The 12,852-nt window shown below is 40.1% G+C and overlaps 1 long non-coding RNA gene across 1 annotated transcript; it reads left to right on the top strand.

Annotated features, from left to right (window-relative positions):
- The first annotated feature begins 6,284 nt into the window (after positions 1-6,284).
- On the top strand, positions 6,285-10,300 carry LOC141585714 (uncharacterized). Its single transcript, XR_012519376.1, has 4 exons — positions 6,285-6,337; positions 8,621-8,781; positions 9,669-9,724; positions 10,165-10,300. It is a non-coding gene; the product is annotated as an uncharacterized LOC141585714 (long non-coding RNA).
- Positions 10,301-12,852: the final 2,552 nt, after the last annotated feature.

Raw genomic sequence — 12,852 nt, 5'->3', positions numbered from 1 at the left:
GCGAACAACATGATCTCCCTTGTAAATATCAGGCAACGTGTTCTCCAGCTGCCCAGTGATGGCCCAATAAACTGAAGGAAAAGGTGACTATTGAGACATTGATGGAAGGCATTCATGAGTGGAGCAACGTGATCACTCCTTCCCCAAAGCTGACTTGAATACTGCTCTTTGGGGTGCCTAATTTGCCATGAACAAAAATGAGCCATGAGTAGACAATGAACTCCTCCTTACTGAAAGGGCAGTGATTTATCCTAACTTCAAGAGATGCTTCATCTGAATAAACATGCACTTGCCTTTTTAAAATCACTATCCATAAATATTTGGATATTCGGTGTGTTGCCAAAGTTCCCTGAAGATTTCTCAATCAGTTCCAGCCATTTAGAATAAAGCAATTTAGAATTTTATTTTAATTCTAGCAAATAAGAATTGCTATTTCGCCAGGCGCGGTGGCTCAAGCCTGTAATCCCAGCACTTTGGGAGGCCGAGGCGGGCGGATCACGAGGTTGAGAGATCGAGACCATCCTGGTCAACATGGTGAAACCCCGTCTCTACTAAAAATACAAAAAACTAGCTGGGCGCGGTGGCGCGTGCCTGTAATCCCAGCTACTCAGGAGGCTGAGGCAGGAGAATTGCCTGAGCGCAGGAGGCGGAGGTTGCGGTGAGCCGAGATCGCGCCATTGCACTCTAGCCTGGGTAACAAGAGCGAAACTCTGTCTCAAAAAAAAAAAAAAAAAAAAAAAAAAAAAAAAAAAAAAAATTGTTATTTCATCCTTTTGCCTAAGATCCAAAAAGAATAAGGAAAAACTTTACTCATTTTCAAAGACAGAAAAAAAAATTACATTCTACTTTGCAATCACCATATGGGTCCTTTGGATCCTCTAAAATACAATATTAAGTCTTAGGCCTTTTTTTATATTATGAAACATTTTGGTATTATAGCACCCTAGGATTATTTCATCACTCACCAATTATTTTCAACTATGCCAAAAAGAAAAAAAAATATATTAGAAGAATAATCTGATCACCTAGAATCATAATACAATTAAAAAATGTGTCGTCTTTCAGGTGTTATTGTTACTGAATTTCCCAAACAACTATACCACCTTTCAAGAAGAAAGAAACTAACACTGGAGATTCTATTTCTGTAGTCTGCTAATAGCTTTCATTGAACTTAGCCAATAATTCAACATTGTTCCTTTATGCCACAAGTGGCTGTCAAAAATTACAGAGTCTAAGATTTGACCACACTTGCAAGACCAAGTTGGCTCAGCAGAGTTTCATGGCTGTCGGCAGCAGACGTAAGACTCCTATGTCTGAGGTTTAAAAACTATTCCTTAAAGCACAGACAGCAGCGTAAGCTTCATGCCTGTGTTAGTTGCCCTTGCTGCAGGGGATTCCAGGTGTGCACTGTCCCAGCAGGGCATCTGTGCCACAGCTTCAGAGCCTCAGGCATCAGGAAACCATATATTTGATAATGGGCTACAAGCACACCCATCCTTGGCCTCAGAGAGAAACATTACCTTTATTGTACTGGCCAGTAAAGATGAACTGGCTCATAAAGATAAATACTGCATGATCTCACCTATATGAGGTCTCTCAAATAGTCAAACTCATAGAAGCAAAGAGTGAAATGTGGTTGCCAGAGGCTATAAAGACATACCTTAGGCTGGGTGCAGTGTCTCACACCTATAATCCCAGCACTCTGGAAGGCTAAGACAGGTGGATTGTTTGAGCTCAGGAGTTCAAGGGCAGCCTGGGCAACATAGCAAAACCCCTTCTTTATTAAAAAAAATAATAATTTAAAAAGTTGCCTGGCATCGTGGCACATACCTATAATTCCAGCTACTGGGGAGGCTAAGGGAGGAGAATTACCTGAACCCAGGAGGTCGAGGCTACAGTGAGCCACGATTGTGCCACTTCACTCTAGCCTGGGTGACAGAGTGAGACCCTGTTTCAAAAAACGACAACATAAAACAACAACAAAACATACTTGATACCAGGTAATTTATAAAGAAAAGAGGTTTAATTGGCGTGGTACAGGCTTCCGCTTCTGGAGCGGCCTCAGGAAACTCACAGTCCTAGTGGAAGGTGAAGGGGCAGCAGGAGCATGTCACATGGTTGTCAGGAGAGAGAGGGTGATGGGGAAGTACTACATATTTTCAAACAACTAGAGCTTCTTGGGAACTCACTCACTATCATGGGAACAGCAAGAGGGAAATATACCTTCATGATCAATCACCCCACACTGGCCCCTCCTCCAATGAAGAGGATTACAATTTGACATAGGATTTGGGTGGGTACACAGACATAAACCATATCATTCACATATTGCCCCAGGGATAATTCATTTGTCACATACTTATTCACAATAGCCAAGATGTAAAAACAGCCTAAATGGCCATTAACAGACAAATAGTTTTTTTTTTTTTTTTAATGTGGTATATGCTTCCAGTGGAACATTATTTAACCTTAAGAGGAGGGAAATTTAACAGTACTTCTGCCATGAGACAAATGTTCTATATCTGCACTGTCCATAAAGTATCTACACAGGGCTGTTGAGGACATCAAATGTGGTCAGTGTGACTGAGCAACTGAATTTTGAATTGTATTCAGTTTTAAGTCATCTCAATTTAAATAGCTGTATATAGGGAGTAGCACAGCTTTAGGCTCTAATGCTGTGTAATCCGGACATGAATTATATAAATGAAGTCTAATACCACAGGCCTTCAGATGGAAATAAGGTATCATCATTGAGTTGCTCATTAGCAACAAAGACTTCCTCACTCTTGCTTTTGTGGCAAAAACCTGGACCATCCCACTCTGGCTAACGGACATGTGACAGTAATCCTTTCTTGGTTGTAATGTTTGTGTGCTGAAATTCACTTGAAACAAAAAGGTAGGCTGTGTTTAGATTCTTATAACGCTCTCGACTAATTTTATTTCACCATCCTACTCTTCTGTAAATTCTTCCTTCTGATTTAAATATATACATATATGTTTTTAAAAGTTCTGTCGGTTCAGATGGCAAATAGTGATGGCTGTTTTTCCTGGTTTCTGGAGGATTTAACATCATCCCAGTAGATCAAACAGTATTTCTAAAACCAAATAATTCACTGTATGGTGAATAAGTTACTCTATAAAGCACTGAGTTAATGCTCATGCTGTTATTCACTATAGTACCACGTACTCCATGAATTTACAGAACAGAAATGAATGACTGAAGTTGAAAACCTAGTGGGGCTGGGGAGGATCTCTCCTGTACAAACAATACTCTTTTTCTCCCACACATGGTTTTAGAAAATGGAAAGGGGACCTTCATTATTATGCTCAATGATACACTCGGAAAAAAAAAGAATTGGATACCACACCCTGTTGCTCTAGCTTCTGTTGGTGTCAAGATTTTGGTCCCCAGGGGAGGAATGTTTCCACAAGAAACAGCAATAGCATGACTAACAAATTTTGGGTGAGGTCAAACACTCGAGGAACTGGGCAAAAACGAGGTTGCTGTGTTAGCTGAGTAATGCATGCCAACTATCCATCCAGTGACTTGTCGATAGATTCCCTTTCTGCTTGTGTCAGTGGGAGTTGGTTCCTGTTGCTTCAAAGAACCATGACTGAAATAATCTTTTAAAGTGAAACTCGGAGACTTTTTCACTGTCAGATGTTGACTGTCAGCCACCAGCAACTAAGAAATGACAATTAAAGTATTCATGCTTTTACCATATATTATATCCTATGTGTCTATGGAGAGCATGTCTTTTTAAAAATCCAAGCTCTACTTAAAATTTGGCATTTTTCATACTTACTGTAAATCAAATATCCCAATTTATGTTTATTTTTTTCCTTACAGATACGAAATATTTTTTCCTGTTCTACCTCTAAGTCCTTTCCTTCTGCTTGTATCTTTCAAATTGAAGTATGTAAACAGAGTTATAATTCTCTTTGTGTTTAATTATTAGTTTTCAGTCTTCCACCTATTGATCAAAGCATTTGATCAGCAAAATAAAGTAGCAGTATCACCTGCCATAACCCACACTTGGTCACTTCTGCTTGAAGAGGAACGCAGATGTTTGTTTTTATTCTTGAAATGATTACAACTTTAATGCTGCATTGGAGATGCGCATCGATAAACCTCATGAAATCATCCTACGTCTGTTTTCCAGGCTGTCTCTAGGGTTCCAAAGCCCAACCAGCCTGGACAGCAAATGAAAATAATTTGCTGTTTACACAGAGCCTTTCATTTTCTAAGCAGCAAGCTCAGTCTTTAACCTTTTATTTACCTCCGTCATAACACTTATCACACTGTACCATGTGCCCGCTTTTCTCTCTCATTATAGTGTGCTCTCCTTAAGATGGTCAACATATGTGATAGAATGACGATGTATAAAAAAGAGAGAATAAATGAAAACAGGGAGCAGTGGAAAGAGGAAGGAAGAATTTATCATCAAAAGAAGTATGGCCTCTGTTCTGATCCAGTTACATTTCAGAGCAGGTAAGAATGCTTACACTGTCTTATTCTACTACTTTCATAAATGTTGTGTCTTTCTTTCAAATAGCTCTTCTGTAAAAATAATTGGGCAAATATTAAGAGAATATTGGTTGAAGAGTATTTATATTATTAGCAATGATGTCATTCTAGCCTTGATTTCTCTAAAGAATATGGGTCAAGAATATGCCAGAGATGGCCACTGCTGTTGCCTAATGAATTTCGTTGTCCCCAGAAGGCAGAGCTGGCTGAGACCCACTGGGACATCTTCACCATGTGCTCTGGTGGGGCTCTTCAGCAGACTGCTCTGAAGTCTCAAGTCCCAGCCATTCCATCTGGAGAATCTTGGGTTGAATCTCAAGTTCTCAGTGTGTAGTGAATGCCTGAGAGTCATCAGTCACCGTTCTGGAAAAGCACTGACTTTTTGCTTCGTTCATTCACCCGGACAATAACTAAGTGACTAGTATATGCCGGGCACTGTAAAGTAGTAAAGAGACGATGCAAAAGGCCTGACTTCTTCATTCTCAGAGCTTGCATTCTGTGGAAACAGGTAACTAATAAGCAAAATATAGATCAAATATACATAATATTAGGTGCTGATTATTTCTATAGACAAAAATAAAGCACCAAAGAAAGTCAAGGAGTGTGTGAGTTTGTGGTAAGGGGAAGTATAAACAAAGCAGTGAGAAAGGGTACTGCATTCATGTACTCATGTAGAATATACATTATACATATGAACATATACATATGATTATATATGCTATATGATTACACATAATATATGTGATCTATAGGACATATTATATATAGTAATAAATATATATGTATGTATACTTATATTACATATGAAAAATATATACATAATATACTATATATTGTCATATATATGATACATAGCATATGAATTGTCATAGATAATATATACTATATATACTATATATTACATAATACATATGACTTTATATAGCATATATGGTCATATATATGATCATGTATACTGTACATTGTATGTGTACTCTATGTATATATTGTCATGTATGATAATATATACATACATGATACTATACTATGCATACTATACAACATATGATATAAATACTATATGATAGGTGTACTATATATGAGATTATCTGTAATATACATGAGGATGACATACATATGAGGTATATGTGAGCTATATATATATAGAATATGCAACATATATTATTTATATATTATGTATCTGGAATACCATAAACATACTGATGTCCAGGCTAGGTTCTCAAAGATTCTTCTTTGAATGGGGTAATGACATGGACAGACGAGCAGGTCCTAGTGTGAAAATAACCCTAAGAGTCGCCCAGGGTGTAAGCGAATCGAGAAGCAGGCCACTAAAGACCTCCACAGGCTCCGTGTCCTCAAGGGCACATCTGAACGGACTGTGCTTAGAGACTCAGGAGTTTCTGAGTTATTCTAGAGCAGTATTTCCCAAACTTCAGGTCCTGATCCAGAGGGTGAGGAAATCAATCTTCTGAGTATGAACAGACTCCCTTAGCAATAAAATAAAATAAAGTACAATAGAAGAAAAGAGAATGAAAGAGAAAATACTAGAATGTAGTGCAAGACTGTGTGTTTGTGTGTGAGAGAGACAGAAATATTTGTTTGCATTTGTGGACAGTAGGTTAAAATATAAAATGTGTCCTACTCTGGATCTGTCCAAATGAGTTTATAATCCGATGTTCTGGAACACATGGTGGCTAACTCCAAATCTAAACAACGATAGCAAGGCAGTCAGAGCCCTGGAGTACTCTTCCACATTGCCTATTGCTGAAGATTCAGAACTAGCAGCAAAAACAAAATGAGCAAGCTGGGGTAACCTGGGAAGGCTGCCTCCTCCTTCTCCCTTTCCTCCTTATCATCTTCTCCAGGGGCTCTTCCAGGAGTGAAGTGGACTGGGCGCACAGCCCGGTGCTCCAGCACAGGAGCCTGGCAGTGCTAAGAGGAAGGAAGGTGTGCTACACCCCAGGACAGGAGCCTTTTGACACTGGGGACAATGCATTTGGGACACTTATCTATCAACACAACCCCAGCTAGGAACAGCTTTAAAAGTAAAAAGTAGTCTATTTTGACATCCAAGGGGATTGCATCAATTAATTTGTTATATCTGTTGGTGCTCCTGGAAGTTTGGAGACTCTGTGTACAGTGGAAAAAACTCTGGATATGAGTTACTTAACCTGGGTTTGAACCTCATTCCCTGCTTTAGAGATCTGGTGAGTCTGGGCAAACTACTCAAACTCTCTAGGACACATTGGTTTTATCTTGTAATGTGGGCAGTAATAACTGCTTCCTAAGTTCTTTACGAGGATTCTTTTAAAAGTAGTGTTTAACTACGCATGACCCTCTTCATAGAACTGGAAAAAAAAGCCTTAAACTTCATATGGAAACAAAAGAGAGACCACATAGCCACGTCAATTCTAAGCCAAAAAAAGCTGGAGGTATCATGCTACTTGACTTCAAACTATACTACAAGGTTACAGTAATCAAACAGCATGGTACTGGTACCAAAACAGAGATACAGACCAATGAAACAGAACAGAGGCCTCGGAGGCAATGCCACACATCTACAACCATCTGATCTTTGAAAAACAAGACAAAAACAAGCAATGGGGAAAGGATTCCCTGTTTAATAAATGGTGTTGGGAAAACTGGCTAGCTATGTGCAGAAAGCAGAAACTGGACCCCTTCCTGACACCTTACACTAAAATTAACTCCAAATGGATTAAAGACATAAACATAAGACCTAACACCATAAAAAACCCTAGAAGAAAACCTAGGCAAAACCATTCAGGACATAGGCATAGGCAAGGACTTCATGACCAAAACACCAAAAGCATTGGCAACAAAAGCCAAAATAGACAAATGGGATCTAATTAAACTCCAGAGCTTCTGCACAGAAAAGAAACAGTCATTAGAACTAACCAGCAACCAACAGAATGGGAAAAAATGTTTGCTATCTGCCCATCTAACATAGGTCTACTATCCAGAATCTACAAAGAACTAAAACAGATTTACAAGAAAAAAAAAAAAAACCCATTCAAAAGTGGGCAAAAGATATGAACAGACACTTTACAAAAGAAGACATCTATGAGGACAACAAACATATGAAAAAATGCTCATCATCACTGGTCATTAGAGAAATGCAAATCAAAACTACATTGAGATACCATCTCATGCCGGTTAGAATGGCAATCATTAAAAAATCTGGAGACAACAGATGCTGGAGAGGATGTGGAGAAATAGGAACACTTTTGCACTGTTGGTGGGAGTGTAAATTAGTTCAACCATTGTGGAAGACAGTGTGGCGATTCCTCAAGGACCTAGAAATAGAAATTCCATTTGACCCAGCAATTCCATTACTGCGTATATACCCAAAGGATTATAAATTCTTCTATTATAAATACACATTCATTGCAGCACTGTTTACAATAACAAAGACCTGGAACCAACATAAATGTCCATCAATGATAGACTGGACAGGGAAAATGTGGCCCATATACACCATGGAATACTATACAGCCATAAAAAACAATGAGTTCATGTCCTTTGTAGAGACATGGATGAACCTGGAAACCATCATTCTCAGCAAACTGATACAAGAACAGAAAATCAAACACCGCATGTTTTCATTCATAGGTGGGTGTTGAACAATGAAAACACATGGACACAGCGAGGGGAGCATCACACATGGGTCTGTTGGGGGGAACAAGGGGAGGGACAGTGGGGGATGGGGAGTTTGGGGAGGGATAACATGGGGAGAAATGCCAGACAGGTGATGGGGATGGAGGCAGCAAACCAGATTGCCATGTATGTACCTAGGCAACAGCCCTGTATGACCTGCACATGTACCCCAGAACCTAAAGTGCAATAAAATACGTTTTTTTTTTTTTTTTTTTAAGTAGTGTCTATAAAACTCCTGGTCCAGTGTCTGGCAATCAGTAGGCATATTAATTCAAGTCCTGATTGAGTTATTAGGGCACGTTATCTTACCAAAATAGTAACTGTTTCAATCTTGCAAGAACTCAGAATCAAGGTTAAAAAGGAACAAGAAACACCAACCGCTCAGGACAAAGACTCTTGATATTATTTAACTCGAAGGTGACATTGCAACAAGAATGTCTCAGCTGGAGTTAACTGATTTGAACAATTCAAGTCCACTAGGCAAATCAGCCCAGGACAGCTCACCATGCTGGCCAAGTTAATTTTTTTTCACAGAGTTTGAATGGTTGCAATGTGAAGAGGAGACCAGGGGCTGTGAGGTGAGTAAAACCTACCTGATCTCACTGTGAATATTCTATGCTCAGGGAAGTGCCTTTGTGGTTGCCAGGGTTTAAGCAGCATGGTGTATTTAGGTCACATTCAGGCAGCTGCATTTCCCTGCTGTGGTCCTTGTCACTAGAAGTTGGCTTATGCAAATCTCAGCAAGGACTGTCCCAGTCATGCTAAGACAGGATTAAAATACTCATCCCTTGAGTTCATGTCCTTTGCAGGGACATGATGAAGCTGGAAACCATCATTCTCAGCAAACTAACACAAAACAGAAAACCAAACACCGGATGTTCTCACTTTTAAGTAGGAGTTGAACAATGAGAACACATGGACACAGGGAACGTGGCACATCGGGGCCTGTGGGGGGGGGGGGGGGCTAGGGGAGGAAAAGCATTGGGAGAAGCACCTAATGTAGATCATGGGTTGATGGGTGCAGCAAACCACCATGGCACATGCATGCCTATGTAACAAAGCTGAACGTTCTGCACATGTACCTCAGAACTTAAAGTAGAATTAAAAAACAACAACAAGAAAAGGTGCCATAGTGGATTGGACCTGGAGGAGGCGTCAAACCTTTCCTCTCTAGGTTGGCTTTTATAAGCAAAATGATGCAAATTCAGCACTGGCACGTAGTTTATTTCATCATTATTGTTGTTACCATTATCTGTATGATAGACTATTATGTATATGAGAAAAATTATATATATTTAATACACGATCTTTGAAAAAAATACTCATCCTTGCACTATGTACTGACCGAAATACTTCTGTTTCTGCTATCCCATTTAAACTTCACAATTCATCTTGCTGTGGGCCAGATTCTGTGCTAGATACCCAGGGATCTCTGGGGTTGTGTATTTTTTGCCTCATTTTACAGATGAAGAAAATAACATTCAATGAATGTCAAGGGTCCTGCCCAGGGACACACAGGGTGTAGGTGAAGGATCAGGATTGAAATCTGTGCCCTGATTGCAGGCTAAGTGCTCCCAGGTGTAATTCTTACATACCCAGACACAGCGTAAAGGCCAGACATCCTTCCAGAATTCTCCTTTTTGTTCCTACATCTTGACAAATAATGTGTTCTCCAGCAAAATGCTAATACTTGATATTTCCTGGAAACATTATGCTATGTCCTTGTCTCATTTTTTTCCTGATACAGTTTCTTTTCAAGAAATGTTTTTATATTAATCTTCTACTTGTGAGTTGCTCCTCCTCCTTTTCTCTTTCCAGACCCAGATCAGAACCCCTCCTCCCCCAGGAAGCCCTCCTTGATCCTCCCAATTGTCAATCTGCTCTTTCTTTGTGCTCACAGAGAACCTGACATTTCTCTCACATCTTTTAACAAATTATGTTGTCATATTTCTATTTTGCAGCCTGCCTTCTCCATTACACAGTAACCTAATTGAAGACTGGCCCCAAATCTTATTTCTCTTGGTGACCTATTCCCTAACAACTACGCCTCACACATAGTAAGTGTTGAGAAAATGATTGTTGATTAAATGAATGAAGAAAACGTATGTTAATTAGTCTGTGAACATAATATAGAAGTCAACTAAGGTCAAATTATGAGAGGTGCATTAAAAATGCAAAAGGAACAGAAATAGAGTTTATCGGTTTGATATTTCATATCAGCTTGGACTACAGGAACACAAGGATTTGTTCTCACTCAGAAAGTCTATGGTTGTGTGATTTTCGTCATGGGGAAGTGCTATGGTTTGAAGGCATGTTCTCTCCAAAATTCATGTTGAAACTTCATCCCCACTGTTGCTGTAATAAGAAGGAGGGCCTTCTGGGAAGGACTAAATCATGAGAATTCCACCCTCATAAATAAAGTAATGTCCTTATAAAAGAGGCGTCAGAGACAGTTCACCTGCCTTGCTCTTCTGCTCTTCCTCCATACCAACCAGGGCACGTCACTCTTCCCCACCGAGGAGACCAGAGCCAGGTGCCATCCTGCAGGCAGAGAACAGGCACTTTCTAGACATGGAACCTGTAAGTGCCCTGAACTTGGAATTCACAGCTTCCAGAATTGTGAGAAATAAATTTTTGTTATTTATGAATTACCCAGTTTCAGGTATTTTGTTTCAGAAGCACAAATGGACAAAAACAGGAAGGTTTTTCTTCTATTTTATAATGTGATGGAATTGAATTTCTCATCACTTTCAATCGAACTGAAGATTATTCCTTGTTTGTTATTTGATGGAGTTGGCCAGAATATTATAAATTATGGAAAAACAGGGCTAGATAATTTATTTCTCTGTTGCATAAAAAATGCTAGCATCTATGGTTTATACTTCTGAAGGTACCTTTTGGAGGTTTTCTGATTTTTACTTTTACAAGAGACTATCACATGATAAAAAGTTCACATAACATGTATTATTTAAGAAGAACACTGCCAGGCATGGTGATTCGTGCCTGTAAGAGCAGCAATTTAGAAGGCCAAGGTAGTCGAATTACTTGAGGTCAAGAGTTTGAGACCAGCATGACCAACATGGTGAAACCCCCGTCTCTACTAAAAATACAAAATTAGCTGGGTGTGGTGGCGCATGTCTGTAATCCCAGCTACTTGGGAGGCCAAAGCAGGAGAATGGCTTGAACCCGGGGGGCGGAGGTTGCAGTGAGTCGAGATCACGTCATTGCACTCATTGCACTCCAGCCTGGGCAACTCCGTCTCCAAAAAAATAAAGAAAAAAGAAAAGAAAAGAAGAAGAAGAACAGAAGAGCACTAAAACTCCAGAGTCTGAGAAATACCCAGCATGGAGCTGGAGAAATGAAATATGACCAGTAATTTGGAAGCATCCTGGTGCTACTCCCCATTTGCAAACTTTAGCTTCCCCTCAGAGAGAAGATGACACATCATCAATTGTAAATTTAAATTTCTTGCTTTCTCTCAAAACTGAACTATCTGCCATCGTCTTATTTTCCCAACTGATCTATTGCTTAATTCTGCATTTTCCTCAGTTGACTGTACCGCTTGTATTACTCTGCAACTTACCTCTTTCACCCACGATGCCGTTTTTGAGCTTCATCCACACTGATATGCTCAGCTGGGGTTTGTTGCGTTTTCCCGACACGTAGTTTTCCCGTCTGGTGATGGTGTCACAACACACCCATACAACAGTCCATCAGATGCTCCCATTAACGCTTCCATGAACATCCTTGCTCATGTCTCCTTGGCACATGTATAAAAGTTCCCAGGACAGGCTCTCAGGGGAAGAAAGTTGAGCTCTGAAAGTTTACTAGGCAGTTTCACGAAAGCCTTCCAGTGTGAGAGTACCACACTATACCATAGCAGGTAAGAGAGTTCACATTGTTACATAACCTCCCCAATGTTTGATACTGCTTGAATTTATTTTTGATTCTCATGGTTTCGGTGTGGTTTTAATTTGCACATCATCATTGATGTGTGAGGGTGAGCTCCCTGCTCTGTGGATGGAACAGGAATGGGACCCTGTCATGTGAGTGGCCATGGGCCAGGGTCCTCTTATTGATGGGAAGATGTGAATGAGAATGATCCCCACATTGTGAGGTTATTGAGAAAAGCAAATGCAAGATCATATATAAAGCACCTAGAATATAGCAGGTGCTTGAAAGTTAGCCGTCATTGTTTCTGGTTGCTGTAATATTCTGTTATATCTATCACCTTTTATCCCACTGTCCATTCTCCTAACTCAGGATCAGCCTGCCTGATGGACTCCAGTTAGATGTTCAGATATACGTTTCAATGTTGAACATCTACCCACTGAGGCAGGAACTTGCACCAGTTACAGCTTCATCAGCTCAGCTGCAAACTAAGAATCCTTTAAGAGTGGACCCTCCTTGGCAGAGGTAGAATTCGGCTGCTATCCATTTCTCACCTAGTTCTCAGGGCACAGATCAGAAATAAAGAGCAAGGAGGGAAATGGTCTTAACCCAGGAGGGGGAGGTGGTGTGTGGTGCCCTGTCCGACCTGTTTACAGGCGAGGTTGCCAGAGAATATGGAGACAGGCTGGGCCATGGCCAAGCAGCATGGAAGGCTTGCACCGGTGGTTAAGACCTGACGCGTTAAACTCAGGGCATGT

This window comes from Saimiri boliviensis, chromosome 1 (genome assembly GCF_048565385.1).
Source record: "Saimiri boliviensis isolate mSaiBol1 chromosome 1, mSaiBol1.pri, whole genome shotgun sequence".
NCBI classification, from domain to species: Eukaryota; Metazoa; Chordata; class Mammalia; order Primates; family Cebidae; genus Saimiri; species Saimiri boliviensis.
The sequence above is the reverse complement of the archived record's forward strand: the minus strand, read 5'-3'. Positions and strand labels throughout refer to the sequence as shown.